At 43.2% G+C, this 15,758-nt stretch overlaps 1 pseudogene; it reads left to right on the top strand.

Annotated features, from left to right (window-relative positions):
- LOC142311952 (uncharacterized) overlaps positions 1-15,758 on the top strand; it is a 195,615-nt pseudogene that overhangs the window by 73,259 nt on the left and 106,598 nt on the right.

Genomic DNA, 15,758 nt, shown 5'->3' with positions numbered 1-15,758 from the left:
AATAAGAATCTCTATATACCAGGGATGTTAATCCTACGCCACTACCCTGTGGCGTGTTATCCCAATCAGGGAGGGAACTTTCCACAAAGGAGCCCCCTGCCCTGGACTAAAAAACAGCTTTTGACTATATATATTTTGATTTGCAACTAAAGCTCTGTATAAAGAAGGGAGAAGGGGCTTTGAGAGGGTATTGTACCTTATAATGTTGAGGGGCGCCCCCCATTACACCCAGGATGGAAGGAGGGAACCCCCCACCCCCCTGTCCAGGGCGATACAATAACCCCACAACGCGAAATTCCCATCAGGACCAGAGGATAGACTCCATCGTACTGTGATCCTATAACCAAAAACATACTAGAACAATTTAATCCACCATTCTCTTATACATCAGACCGGCCTCCCTCCTCTTTCTCTATGAGAGCCACGCATCCGATCACCGGCTGGGACAGTGACTCCCCCCCCATTGGAAAGTCCGGCCAGTCCTCTATAGGCACTAATGGAATGTCCAAGGCCGCGGTGAACGAGGGTAAATCCGCCGGAGACCGAAGAACATGCATTCGTCCCGCGTGCCGAACCTGCAGGCGGAAGGGGAACCCCCAGCTATATGGAAACTCGTATGAGCGGAGAATGTCCAGCAGAGGTTTAAGAGCTCTTCTCCTTTGTAAGGTAAAACGGGATAGATCTTGTAGAATCTGGATTTGGCTCCCCTCATACGATGGTGATACTCCACTGCGGAGCTTAAACAGAATGGCCTCCTTAATAACATAGCGGTGGACCCTACAGATCACATCCCGAGGTCGGTCGTTCTGGGCTGGTTTGGGGCCCAACGCTCTATGCGCTCTATCCAATTCCAGGGGTTGGCTTGATGGTTCACCCAGAATATTATTGAAGATCACTTGAAGGGTACCATGTAAGTCCTTGGACTCGACAGACTCAGGCAGGCCACGCACTCTGAGATTGTTTCTTCGGCCCCTATTTTCAGCATCATCCATTGCTTCAACCACGTATTGTATTTGGCGGGAGTGTTGTTCTAATAGTGCCCCGTGGGCCTGTGAAGTGTCCTCCATATTCTGAATTTTAGCTGCCTGCACTTGACTCTGGGTGTCCACTCTCTCCACCTCCCCCTTCAGGGCTGACAGCTCTGTGCGGTACGCCTGCTCCAGCCTGGTTATATATGCCTCCATATCTTCCCTGGTGGGTATAGCTGAGAAACGTGCCCGCATCTCATTAAGCTCTGTCAGAACTCCTGACTCTTGTGTTGTTGTTATGGCTGGCCCTGACCCTGCATGCTTGTCTGCATCTGGTAACTTTAGATTTATGTTGTGCTTCTCCCTGGGTACAGTCTCACTTCTGTCAGGGACCTGTAACTCATTTGCAGTGCAGTGTCCCCCCTCCTGAAATTCCTCACACTCCTGCATGTGTGTTATAAGAGAGGACGTTACTTCCCCCTCCAGAGGCCTCCAGGCTTCAGGGCTACTGTTTGTATCAGCAGGCACTTCCCCCGTGCTTCTCACTCTGGGTTTCCCCTGTACCTGCAATCTTGGGCTGTCTGGCCTTATCTTCTGTATCTCCTCTTCACTCCGGGTGGTCTCTCCTCTCAGTCGCGTCAGCTGCTGAGCCTTTCCCTGCATCTCCATAGCTGCCATCTCACTGCTGCACGCTGAGCTCACCTCCTGTGTAGCCTTAGCAGCCATCTTGGGTGCCACCTGTGAAGCTTCTCTCTGCCCCGGCCTGGATAAAAAGTGTTTGATCCCTCTCTCCTCCGATTGTGAAGCTCTGCTGCTGCACCCCTGGGATCTCCCTCGTCTCCTCCGCTGCATAGCCTGTGTTACAGAGTCCTCAGTTGCGTGGATCATCAGTTATAAAGTCCAGTGGCAGGAGCTAAGACAAGTCACGTCCTCACTCCTTCATAGCCAGGACACGCCCCCCGACCTTGAATTTTTAGAGAGACTACACAGCGGCTATGAACTTAAACAAAATATACTAATGTAATAATAAAGTATTTAAATTCTAGAGATACAAAAACGATTAACCCTTCTATATCACATCCATTAGATGTGAGAATGCTGGCCATTTACCCAGCTTTTCCCGATTGCCCTGGTGCGGTGGCAGTCGGGGTAATAAGGGGTTAAATGGCAGCGCACAAGTGTCATCAAGCCCAAAGTTAGTGATGGGTAGGGGTCTATAAGATCCCCCATCACTAGTCCTATAAGTAAAAAGAAACAAACACAGAGAAAAATCCTTTATTTCAAATAAAATAAAGCACCCTCTTTCCCCTTTTTATTAACCCCCAAAAGACCCTCGAAGTTCCGCCGTAATCCAGACGACATCCCACGACAGTCTTGGCTCTGCTACATCTGAGCTTGGAGAGACCAAAAACATGTCTGATCTCTCCAGGCTCCTGGAAACTTTTTAAATGTTTAATAGTGCTAGTACCTACACCTAAGCAGTGCTATGGTTACTTTTATGGTCCTCCGTTAATCTCCTTTTATCTCCTTATCATTTAAGGACATACTGGTATTTTCAAGTTCATGCAATACAATTGTTTATCCCTGAGGCTGACCTAATATTGAGATTGATTTCTGTACTTATCTTGGTGCTGTATTTATGTAATGATGGTGGTTTTGGTTCTGTATTCCTGTAATGGTGATGATTTTGGTGCTGTATTTATATAGTGACAATGCATCTGGAGATGCATTCATATACTGCTTGCTCTGGTGAGCTTTCCATGTACTTCTCGTTCTGTATTCATGTACTGATGATAGTTCTGGTGCTGTATTCATGACTGTGGTTCTAGTGCTATATTCATGTACTGATGATGGTTCTGGTGCTGTATTCACATACTTATGATGGTTTGAGTTTTATTCATATACTGATGATGGTTCTGGTGCATGTACTGATCTGGGTTCTTACACTTTATTCATGCGCTAATGAATGGTTCTGGTGCTTTATTCATGTACTGATGGTGGTCCTGGTGTTGAATGCATGTCCTACTGAAGGTTCTCAGCATGTATTAATTTTAATATAGCAATCTTTAATTTATTGATGCCAGATCATTTTAGGGTCAGTGTACTGGTCATTGCACACATTGGCAACACAGAGACTGAAAATACAAGTGTCTGAATGAGGCCATATTTAAGCCTCCCGACTCTCTCCGAATCTCCATCAATCTGCCGAGGACTGCTGCTTCAATGCTGGAGAGGAGAAACTGGGTTAATGCCTCGCTGCTGCCAAATGACAAGAGAACTGCTGCTTGACATGTCTGGCAGCAGCTTATCTCTTAGAGAACAAAAGAATCTGGAGTCCAAAATAAGACATTATCTCCATTGTTATTATCACTCAGAGGCACCTATGTACATTAAACTATCAGCAAAACCCATTGGTATCAGCAGCTGAGGCTGACCTTAGTCTTAAGCTGGGTTTACACACTGCAACATCGCAAAGGACATCGCTGTAACGTCACCGGTTTTGTGACGTAACAGCGACCTCCCTAAGTCTCTGGTGAGTCGCTGGTGAGCTGTCAAACAGGCAAACCTGGCCAACAACGCAACAGCGATCCGGACCTGCAGAGCGACCTAGCTGGTTGTTGGGGACGTTGATAAGCAGCTTTTTGAAAGGGAAGTTGCTAACAAAGTCGCTGCAAAGTCTTTCACACACTGAAACTTTGTAGCGATGCATGCTGCACAGCGGGAAACAAAGGACCTAGGAATCGTCCTGAACGATTTGTAGCGATCAGCAACTTCACAGCAGGGGCCAGGTTGCTGATAGGTTTCACACACTGCAACATCGCAAACGACATCGCTATTGCGTCACAAAACCGGTGACGTTACAGCGATATCGTTTGAGATGTTGCAGTGTGTAAACCCAGCTTAATATGTATGGGGGCCTTAACTACTTCCTAAAGAGTGTGTGCACACAATGTATTTTAACTCTCTGCAAACTCAGCATAGTTTTTCAAGCAGAAGATGCTTCAGGAAATGTTTGCATCTTTTGGTCTGAAGCATCCTTTTTTTTTTTTTAAACATTAGTCATCTGAAGAATGGACTGCATTTTTAAGCGTTTCACATCTTCGGAAGCCTGAAGCAGTTACTGAAGCTCAAAAGACTGAAAGTATGAACCGCAAGATATTCTGACATTGCAGTGCATTTGCTCATTCCTTTTAGTGTGTCTTTACTGCTCCATATCTCGCCTTAAAAAGATTTCATGAGCACATGCACTTAAGATAACTGCACATGGAATCTTTTAGACCCCGGTGTAGCTGCAGTTTTTGAAGCACAGGACTCTTCAGGAAACACGGTTGGCGTTTTCCCTTTAAGGGTTTACCGGGACTTTGGAGTTTTTCCTATTGGGCTATAAACTTACAGTGGGTAGTTGTTATCTACCTGTCTATACTGCTCTGTTCCAATTCACAGCTTCTTCTCTTCCACTCTGCTCTGTTGATGGATAATCACTGCTGATGTCAATGCTGATTGGCAGCCGGCTCCTGTGGTCTATCAGTCACTGTAATCTAGAATGAGGTTAGCAGTGACACCCTGTCAATAGAGCAGGCCAGAAGTGAAGACACTTCAATGTTGACTTGAGGTCACACACATGAGAATCACTGCCTGAGCTGCGAGAGGTCATCGCAGGGTAGAACAGACGTGTAGATCGTATTTACCTGCTTGTAAATTCTTAGCCCAATAAGAAAACCCCCAAAGTCCCAGATAACCCCTATAAGGGTCTTTTCTGACATCTTTTCTGACTTTTTATACAGGTGTATTTTTTTCTTTTTTTTTCTTTATTCCATATATAACAAAGTGGAGGCTTCCAAACAGAATGCGCCTGAATGGACCGGTCACTTCTTTTAGCTGTATCATGGCTTTCAAAGTCCAACACGCTTAATAGAAGTTGCAAAAGCCAGACATAACAAGTCTCTGTGACATTGCAGTGCATATGTTCATTGTTTTTCAGGTGGGTTCTTGACAGAATCCATCTAAAATAGACAACATATGCACAAACCCTTCGGCTACTTTCACATTGCGTTTCAGTGGCTCCGTCGGGGCATCCATCCGAAATCCCGGCCCTCCCCCCACAAAACGTGTTTCGGATGTATGCGCCGATGGGGCCATTGACTATAATGGAGCAGACAGAGCAAGCGTACCATTTTTGGGTCTATACACTTCCTGCAGGTGTATGACCAGACGTAGCAGACTACATTCGGGTGTCCGCCTCCAAAAAGCATATACACCCGAAAATGGTGCAAGACAGAGCATACGCTTGCTCCGTCTGCTCCATTATACTCAATGGCCCTGTCGGCGCATTTATTTGAAACACGTTTTGTGGGGGGAGGGGCGGGATTTCGGACGGATGCCCCGACGGAGCCACTGAAACGCAATGTGAAAGGGGCCTTAGTCTGACTAACCATTTGGGGGCCTGACCATTTTATATGCCTAGGGGAGGTGAATGCCAAATACGAAGGTCCCATTTTTAGACACTATGTTCATTTATTAGCTATCCTTTCTATTTTATAAAATAATTTCACACGACTTCTCCATCTCTATGATTTTTACAATATTTGTTTCAGGGTGAAGTTCTGACCCATATTATTACTACAGAGACATATGTGAGTGGTGATGAGTGGTGTAAAGAGGAGATTCTTACAGACACAGGTGAGTAGTGATAGAATCATTGGCTGCTACAATTATGTGTTGGTTTTGGGCGTTTTTTTTTAGGGTACAGTATGTTACACTGAGTTTTTTTGGCTTTTTAACCTAAAGATTTAAAGCTTAAACAAAGAAAAAAAAAATCACTTTTTCACGTTTTTTTTCTCCGCTTCAGAAGAGATACTTCTGCATTCAGAGTTCTCTCTAACATATACTTGCTAAATAGACTTTCGAAGCTCGTCAGTGCCGGGAATTCAAACTCAGGACTAGAGATTGAAATTATTAGGCTCGAATAATCCAAACCCGAATATTTCACTGTTCGGATTATTTGAGCTTAATAGTTTCAATTATTTGTGTATTCATCATGAATAACAAGCTCAATGCAAGTCAATGGGAAATTCAAATAATTATTAGGAGGACCTTGGAAGTTGGTCTGGGAGGGCTGTAAAATTGTTGAAATGGATGGAAAAGTGTTGAAACTAAATGGGAACAGCATGAGTAAGATGCCTGGATGCATTTATGACTCACAGTTAGCTTCTGCGAATAATGTCAGAGAATTACGGGGATTAAAAGCATGAAAATAACACTTACTGAGATTCCCCGCGTCTGTCATACTACTTATAGGTCTGCTCATTAGATATCATACATATTTACTGCTGCCCACGCCCACCCTCTCTGCCGCCTTCTGTGATTAGTAGAGTGTAAAAATAAATAAATTATTGGAAAAAATTACATAGGGTCTACCGTATATTGATACCCAGCGCAGATAAAGCAGATGGCTGCAGCCTCCAGCTGTGTGCGATATCTTGGCTGTGTATCAAAATAACAGGCATCCCATGCAGCTTTTTTAAAATTATTTAAATAATTTTTTTTTATAAAAAGCGGTGGTCCCCGATAACCTGCAGATTTTGTAAGACACTGACGGCAGCAGGGGGACCTGGCGGTGAGAAGTATTGACGTCAGTCAGGTTCCTGGAGTTCACACTGGGGGCTTCCCGCTGCAGTCAATGAAAGTACAAGCCACTGCTCTTAGTGAAAGTGGAATGTGCTGCTGAATTGTTGGGCTGTTGGATGGCCAAACGGCAATCCTGTAATGGTTTACACTTTCACTGAGATCAGCGGAGAGCCCCAGTATGACATCCGGTGACCTGCAATCAACTACTGGATTGCCAAATTGCTGTGGCGCCGTGTCCCACAATCTGGCAGTCAGGTCATCAGAATTCACACTTTGGGCTCCCTTCTACTCTCAGGGAAAGTGAAACCTGCTGCTGTATTCCTGTGCGGCTGTGTACTGCAATCCGGCAGCAGGTTTCACTTTCACTGAGAGCAGCGGGGAGCCCCAGTGTGACCTCCAGTGACCTGACTGCCGGATTGTCGGATTGCTGTGGCAATGTGTCTCGCAATCCAACAGTCCGGCAGCTGTGAGGCCAGGAAAGCTTAACGGAGCCTTTAAGAGGGCCTTTTTACGTTTCTTGGAGTTCCCAGCTGTTGTGACACCTGGAGGCTGTGAACTGTGGTAACAGTTCAGTCTCCAGATGTCCCAGCAGCTGGAAACTCAAGGAACGTTAAAGGCTCTCTTAAAGGGAATCTGTCACCACGTTTTTACCACCTAATCTGAGAGCAGCATAATGTAGAGACAGACACCCTGATTCCAGCAATGTGTCACTTACTGGACTGCTTAGTGAAGTTTTGATAAAATCACTGTTTAATCAGCAATAGATTACCATTAGAGGACTACTTGGCGTGCTGCCAGGTAGTCAAGCATATTCATGAGCTCTACATAGCCCCACCCCCAATACCGATTGGCATGTTAAATGGACAAAAGCTGCAAATCAGTGTTGTGGGCTGGGATGTAAAGCTCCACATTCAAATAACTTCTAGATCTGCAGTAAAGCAAACTGATTTTATCAAAATGACAGCAAACAGCCACACAAGTGACACATCGCTGGAATAGGGGTCTCTGTCTCTACATTATGTTGCTCTCAGATGTGGTAGCAAAAACCTGGTGACAAATTCCCTTTTAAAGCCTCCTAAGGTTTCCTGGCCTCACAGCTGCATGGAGACCCAGTAGCTGTGAGCTCCAGTACCTGTCAGACTGCTGTGCCGCCGGGTCCCACAATCCGACAGTCTGGCAATCTAGCAGTCAGGTCACCAGAGTTCACACACCGGGGCTCTCTCACTGCTCTCAGTGAAGTTAGTTGATCCCACTGGCAGATTGCCGGATTAGGCGTTGTTGACACACTGAATATTTGGTTTCAGACATTTCTCCTGCCAAAAAACACACTGAAACCTCACCAAAAACACATGCGGTTTCAGTGCAGTTTTTGCCAGGAGATGTATATTTAGTGCAGAAATGTCTGCAAACAAATACTCAATGTGCGCACATTGCCTAATCTGGCATTGAGTTCAGTGAGTTCACCTTAGGTCAGTTAACCTGACGTCACAGTTGGAGATTCCCACGGTATCACTGCTGTGACCTCAGGTGAACTGACCTGAGGTGTACCCACTGAACTCAGTTGCCTAAGTTCAGGCGAACTCTTTGAACTCAATGCCGGATTACTTGATAAGGCAATTTGCGCACATTGAGTGACCTGAGGTTGCCAACATTTCTGCACCAACTCTGTATCTCCTGGCAAAAAAAAACCACATCAAAAGCAGAAGCATTTAGATGCAGTTTTGATGTGTTTTTGACAGAAGATGCAGAAATGTCTGCACCCAAATACTCAATGTGCACACATTGCCTAATCCAGTAATCTGGCATTTGAGTTCAAGGACTTCACCAATGAGGTGAAGTCACTGAGTTCACCTCAGGTCAGTTCACCTGAGGTCACACCTGGGGTACGAAGAGAACCCAGCTGTGACATCAGGTGAAGTTATTGAATTCAATGCCGTATTACCAAATTAGGCAATGTGTGCACATTGAGTATTTGAGTGCAGACTCTCTGGTACTTTCTGTACCAACTCTGCATCTCATGGCAAAAAAAAGCATCAAAACTGCATGCGTTTTGATGTGGTTTCAGTGGGGTTTTTTTGCCAGAAGATGCAGAGTTGGTGTAGAAATGTCTGCACTCAGATACTCAATGTACACACATTGTGTAATCCGGCATTGAGGTCAATGACTTCACCTGCAGTCACAGCTGGGGTTCCCACGGTACCCCAGGTGTGACCTCAGGTGAAGTGACCTGAGGTGAACTTGGTGAAGTCATTGAACTCAATGCCAGATTACCGGATTAGGCAATGCGTGCACATTGAGTATTTGGGTACAGACGTTTCTGCACCAACTCTGCATTTTCTGGCAAAAAAAAGCATCAAAACTGCATCAAAATGCTTCACTCCACGATGTGACAATATGAACAGCTGATGACAGGTGGTGAGGGAATGAATGATGGACAATTGTTGTATGTGTCTGACAGTGTGTGGTGTGGTTATGATAAACGGCCTTAAGCCTCCTTCACACATCCATATAAAACACGTATGTGAAAAAGTGGTACAGGTGTCAGTCAGTGTGTTATCTCTCTGTCCATTTTTACTATCAGTGTGTCATCAGTGTTTTTCACGTATCACTAAAAAGATAAAGTACAAAGCTTATATTTTGAAATGTTAAACATGCCCAGCACACGGATGCCATCAGCGTCATGTACGTGTTTGTAATGGACCCATAGACTTGTATTGGCCCTTGTCATCGGTACTACCATAAAAAAACAAACATGTCTCTGTGGCTTGTATAGACACAAGGTCAGTGTAAAAACATGGACATGGGAGCAGCCCCATAGGTCATAATGAATATATGGGGGTAACTGTGAAAAATACATACCACACGTACTGCAAACGTGAACATGAGAAGGACGCCTTAGGCTAGGTTCACATTTCCGTTGTTTTGCATCAGTAACATGCGTTGCTTGATGCATGTGACCGATGCGTTGTACAACGGATGACAAAGAACAGAATTCATTGTCGGACTCCGTTGTGTGCAGGGGGCGGAGCGCGAGGGGGTTAAGCGAGGGGGGCGGAGCGCGAGGGGGCGGAGCCGAGCGGGGCCGTAGCGTTGAGGACGTCAGTGCCGTGGGGACTGCAGGGCTGGGGACAGGTGAGTGAGTGTGTGTGTGTGTGTGTGTACACATGCAGAGTGCGGGAGTGGGCGGAGCCGAGCGGGGAAGTGTCGGCCTCCCTGCACCCGTATCCAGGGTAAATATCGGGTAATTAACCAAAACGCATTGCTTGGTAACCCAATGTGTATCCTGGTTACGTGTGCAGGGAGCCAGAGAGAGCATGCGCAACAAAATCCTACGGATGGCGCTGCTCAAAAAACGTTACAGGCTGCGTTCTTTCCGCCCCGCGGTCAGTCATTCCACGACTGATCAGTCGGGCGGAGGGTGCAACGCAGCATCATCAGTCACAATCCGCCGCTCATACAAGTCTATGGGAACAACGGAATCCGCCAAACGGATTCAGTTGTTTACCAGAGCAGCGGATTGTGACTGATACAATTTAACGGAAGTGTGAACCTAGCCTTAGAAAGCAGAGAAGGGAGAAGCTGAGCTTGTGTTGTGCCGGTTCTTGATAAATCAAAGCATATCCTGTGACCAGTGCTGGGAAAATGCTCCCCCGAGGGAAAATGTATGAACATAAAAGGTGAAAAAACAGCTATGAGGGATCAAAAGTAAAGTTCAATGCCAAAAAGAGATAAGTCCAACTTTATTAACTATAGACACTTAAGGCTGCTTTACACACAACGATATCGCTAGCGATCTCGTTAGCGATGTGACACGCCAGATCGTAGATACGATTTGCCGAGATCACACATAGGTCGTTTTTGTAGTGCCGGTCATAAAACAACCTATGTGTGATCTCGGCAAATCGTATCTACGATCGGGCGTGTCACACCGCTAACGAGATCGCTAGCGATATCATTGTGTGTAAAGCAGCCTTTAGTCATACATGTGGTTACTGAGTTCCATAGCCTTTAGGCTAGGCAGGCAGTGAAAAAAACAAGAACTGACAACCATGATTTACTAAGGACAGTGCTGAAATTACTTTACTGATCCCCAGTGCTCCAATATTCATACAGTACAGTGCCTACAAGTAGTATTCAACCCCCTGCAGATTTAGCAGGTTTGATAAGATGCAAATAAGTTAGAGCCTGCAAACTTCAAACAAGAGCAGGATTTATTATCAGATGCATAAATCTTACCAACCAACAAGTTATGTTGCTCAGTTAAATTTTAATAAATTTTCAACATAAAAGTGTGGGTCAATTATTATTCAACCCCTAGGTTTAATATTTTGTGGAATAACCCTCGTTTGCAATTACAGCTAATAATCGTCTTTTATAAGACCTGATCAGGCCGGCACAGGTCTCTGGAGTTATCTTGGCCCACTCCTCCATGCAGATCTTCTCCAAGTTATCTAGGTTCTTTGGGTGTCTCATGTGGACTTTAATCTTGAGCTCCTTCCACAAGTTTTCAATTGGGTTAAGGTCAGGAGACTGACTAGGCCACTGCAACACCTTGATTTTTTCCCTCTTGAACCAGGCCTTGGTTTTCTTGGCTGTGTGCTTTGGGTCGTTGTCTTGTTGGAAGATGAAATGACGACCCATCTTAAGATCCTTGATGGAGGAGCGGAGGTTCTTGGCCAAAATCTCCAGGTAGGCCGTGCTATCCATCTTCCCATGGATGCGGACCAGATGGCCAGGCCCCTTGGCTGAGAAACAGCCCCACAGCACGATGCTGCCACCACCATGCTTGACTGTAGGGATGGTATTCTTGGGGTCGTATGCAGTGCCATCCAGTCTCCAAACGTCACGTGTGTGGTTGGCACCAAAGATCTCGATCTTGGTCTCATCAGACCAGAGAACCTTGAACCAGTCTGTCTCAGAGTCCTCCAAGTGATCATGAGAAAACTGTAGACGAGCCTTGACATGACGCTTTGAAAGTAAAGGTACCTTACGGGCTCGTCTGGAACGGAGACCATTGCGGTGGAGTACGTTACTTATGGTATTGACTGAAACCAATGTCCCCACTGCCATGAGATCTTCCCGGAGCTCCTTCCTTGTTGTCCTTGGGTTAGCCTTGACTCTTCGGACAAGCCTGGCCTCGGCACGGGAGGAAACTTTCAAAGGCTGTCCAGGCCGTGGAAGGCTAACAGTAGTTCCATAAGCCTTCCACTTCTGTATGATTCTCCCAACAGTGGAGAGAGGTAGGCCCAACTCCTTGGAAAGGGTTTTGTACCCCTTGCCAGCCTTGTGACCCTCCACGATCTTGTCTCTGATGGCCGTGGAATGCTCCTTTGTCTTTCCCATGTTGACCAAGTATGAGTGCTGTTCACAAGTTTGGGGAGGATCTTAATTAGTCAGAAAAGGCTGGAAAAAGAGATAATTAATCCAAACATGTGAAGCTCATTGTTCTTTGTGCCTGAAATACTTCTTAATACTTTAGGGGAACCAAACAGAATTCTTGTGGTTTGAGGGGTTGAATAATAAATGACCCTCTGAATAAACTTTTCACAATTTAAAAAAAATAAATAAAAAAGAAATAACATTCTTTTTTGCTGCAGTGCATTTCACACTTCCAGGCTGATCTACAGTCCAAATGTCACAATGCCAAGTTAATTCCGAATGTGTAAACCTGCTAAATCTGCAGGGGGTTGAATACTACTTGTAGGCACTGTATATTCATGATAAAAGCCAATATTTCTATTGACTGCCACCATGTATAAAAGAATATAAAGGAGTTGTTCTCCTTTCTTGAATCCACTGCTTAGTTCCATAAAAATTAGTACAAAATCACGTGTTCCAAATTCATGGCTTCTTCTAAATCCTCCCCCTGCTCTGTGCTAGACTTCATGTATTTGTCAGGGAAGGTATAAGACAAGAACCACCTAATAATGCTGAGTTAGAGGCAACTTTTATGAGTCTGCACTGGTCATATCAATTTTAACGATTGGTGACAGGAAATGTGAAACATGAACCTATAGAGAAGACTGTTCCAAAAGAGAGGTGAAAAATTGAAATTGCGTAACTGGTGGCCTAACATCATAATCTAGTAGTCCCTTATTTGTTCTCTACTTTTTTTACTTAACTGAAAATTGATTTTGTATTACAATTTAGTAACCACAGCACACCTTTTGAGATATATAGACAGGGCCATAAACTAAATATAATATAGAAAACAATAGTATAAGGCCTAAATGATCTTTTTATTAACAATTAATTTAAAAACAAACAGTATATAAACATTGTATGCGTACCACCAGATGTAGGTGGAGGACAGAGAATGATAAATTTATAATAAGTACAATATTACTTGCTTAAATAGAGCCATATAAATAATTATTAAATAAATAAAATTCTAATCATCAATGTGCAAAGTGCATAATTTTATTAATTAACTAATGTGCGGCTCAGTTTCATTAATACGCATGGTATAACCCACATGCAGTGCAGAGAGTGCTTCCTGAGGAAGTTCAACGAACGTATGTTGGAGTGGTGGGGGTGGACAGAGGCTGAATCCTGTACCTTTTTAAGTACTATAAAATTAATTTATACTGATGGGTGAATTTTCAATCATAATGACAATGTGCTGTGCTCCCTTATACTCTTAGTAGTTTGGAGAATCTCCTTATGCGCATTCAACTCCCCCGTGTGGGTGTCTGATCGTAGTGAATATGTATCGTGTAACCACTGCGCATTGACACTTGCTATCCTGAGCCCTTTGTAGCTGCATAGGCTTCTTTCTAGCGTCATTTAAGAATTCCTTATATAACTGCAGCGTTTATGTGATAGTGCCTTCACATTTGAATTTGATTTCTATGCACTTTTGCACCTTAATTATATTAATAAAAGAAACCTTTGTATGTGAAAGCGCATTTTCCACTCTGAGCTCCCCCTGCTGGATGGCCAGTGATATTGCATGTGGGTTATACTATGCGTATTAATAAAACTGTAATGCACTGTGCAATTTGAATGAGCCGCATATTAGTTCATTAATAAAATGATGCACTTTGCACATTGATGATTAGAATTTTATTTATTTAATAATTATTTATATGGATCTATTTAAGCCAGTAATATTGTACTTATTATACATTTATCATTCTCTGTCCTCCCCCTATATCTGGTGGTACCCATACGATGTCTATTGTATTACAATTTGTATGAAAATGTATAAAATATATTATATTGACACGCCTTGAAAGCAGTGTTATTGAAAAATGATAAAATCACTATTATATTTGGCAGATGACTGTACCAGGAGCTCGGAGGAATATCTGATATTTTCAAATTTTGCAGCAGATGATCATGGTATTACACCAGATACATACGGAGAACATGGCATTATCTCAAATATACCTCAAGACCTTCTTAGAAAAGAACTTCCATGTGATCATTTTCAACAGGTCCTTTCTTCTGCTTCACCAATGACAGTTATACAATCGAAAAATCATAGGACTGTTGAATATGAGCAAGCTCTTAAAGAAGAGAAACCATTTTCATGCTCGGAATGTGGGAAATGTTTTAAACAGAAATCAAATCTTGTTATACATGAAAGAACTCACACAGGGGAGAAGCCATATCCATGTTCAGAATGTGGGAAATCTTTTAAACAGAACTCTGATCTTGTTAGACATCAGAGAATTCATACAGGAGAAAAGGAATATTCATGTTCAGAATGTGGGAAATGTTTCATACAGAAACCACAGCTTGATAGACATCAGAGAATTCACACAGGGGAGAAGCCATTTCTATGTTCAGAATGTGGGAAATGTTTTAATGCAAAATCACATCTCCTTAAACATCAGAGACTTCACACAGGGGAAAAGTCATATTCATGTTCACAATGTGGAAAATGTTTTATTGATAACTGTACTCTTGTTATCCATCAGAGAGTTCACACAGGAGAAAAGCCATTTGTATGTTCAGAATGTGGAAAATGTTATATTGATAAAGCTAGACTTGTTGTACATCAGAGAATTCACACAGGAGAAAAACCATTTTTATGTATGGAATGTGGAAAACGTTTTACAGTGAAATCACATCTTGTTGTACATCAGAGAACTCACACAAAGGAAAAGCCATATTCATGTTCAGAATGTGGGAAACATTTTATTGGGAAATCAGATTTAGTGAGACATCAAAGAACTCATACAGGGGAAAAGCCATGTCGATGTTCAGAATGTGGGAAACGTTGTATTGACAAATCCAAACTTGTTATACATCAGAGAACTCACACAGGGGAAAAGCCATTTTCATGTTCAGAATGTGGCAAATGTTTTACACAGAAAACAAATCTTGTTAGACATCAAAGGACACACACACAGAAGTAGAGATTGCCTTTATTTTTGTTATGTTATTGAAAACATGTAAGAAAAAAATGAAAGTTATCATAAAGTCACATATTTACAAGAAAAAGGTAAAAAATATTGTAACATCAGATGATTATTAGAAAATGTGTACAATTACTAATTATTATTTGTTATTGAAAATCAAATAGTATGCATATATGTCCAGTACAGTTAGGTCCAGAAATATTTGGACAGTGACAAGATTTTCGCGAGTTGGGCTCTGCATGCCACCACATTGGATTTGAAATGAAACCTCTACAACAGAATTCAAGTGCAGATTGTAACATTTAATTTGAAGGTTTGAACAAAAATATCTGATAGGAATTGTACACATTTCTTTACAAACACTCCACATTTTAGGAGGTCAAAAGTAATTGGACAAATAAACCAAACCCAAACAAAATATTTTTATTTTCAATATTTTGTTGCGAATCCTTTGGAGGCAATCACTGCCTTAAGTCTGGAACCCATGGACATCACCAAACGCTGGGTTTCCTCCTTCTTAATGCTTTGCCAGGCCTTTACAGCCGCAGCCTTCAGGTCTTGCTTGTTTGTGGGTCTTTCCGTCTTAAGTCTGGATTTGAGCAAGTGAAATGCATGCTCAATTGGGTTAAGATCTGGTGATTGACTTGGCCATTGCAGAATGTTCCACTTTTTTGCACTCATGAACTCCTGGGTAGCTTTAACTGTATGCTTGGGGTCATTGTCCATCTGTACTATGAAGCGCCGTCCGATCAACTTTGCGGCATTTGGCTGAATCTGGGCTGAAAGTATATCC

Source organism: Anomaloglossus baeobatrachus, chromosome 5 (genome assembly GCF_048569485.1).
Source record: "Anomaloglossus baeobatrachus isolate aAnoBae1 chromosome 5, aAnoBae1.hap1, whole genome shotgun sequence".
Lineage (NCBI taxonomy): Eukaryota > Metazoa > Chordata > Amphibia > Anura > Aromobatidae > Anomaloglossus > Anomaloglossus baeobatrachus.
This window is presented reverse-complemented; position numbering and strand designations above follow the sequence as displayed.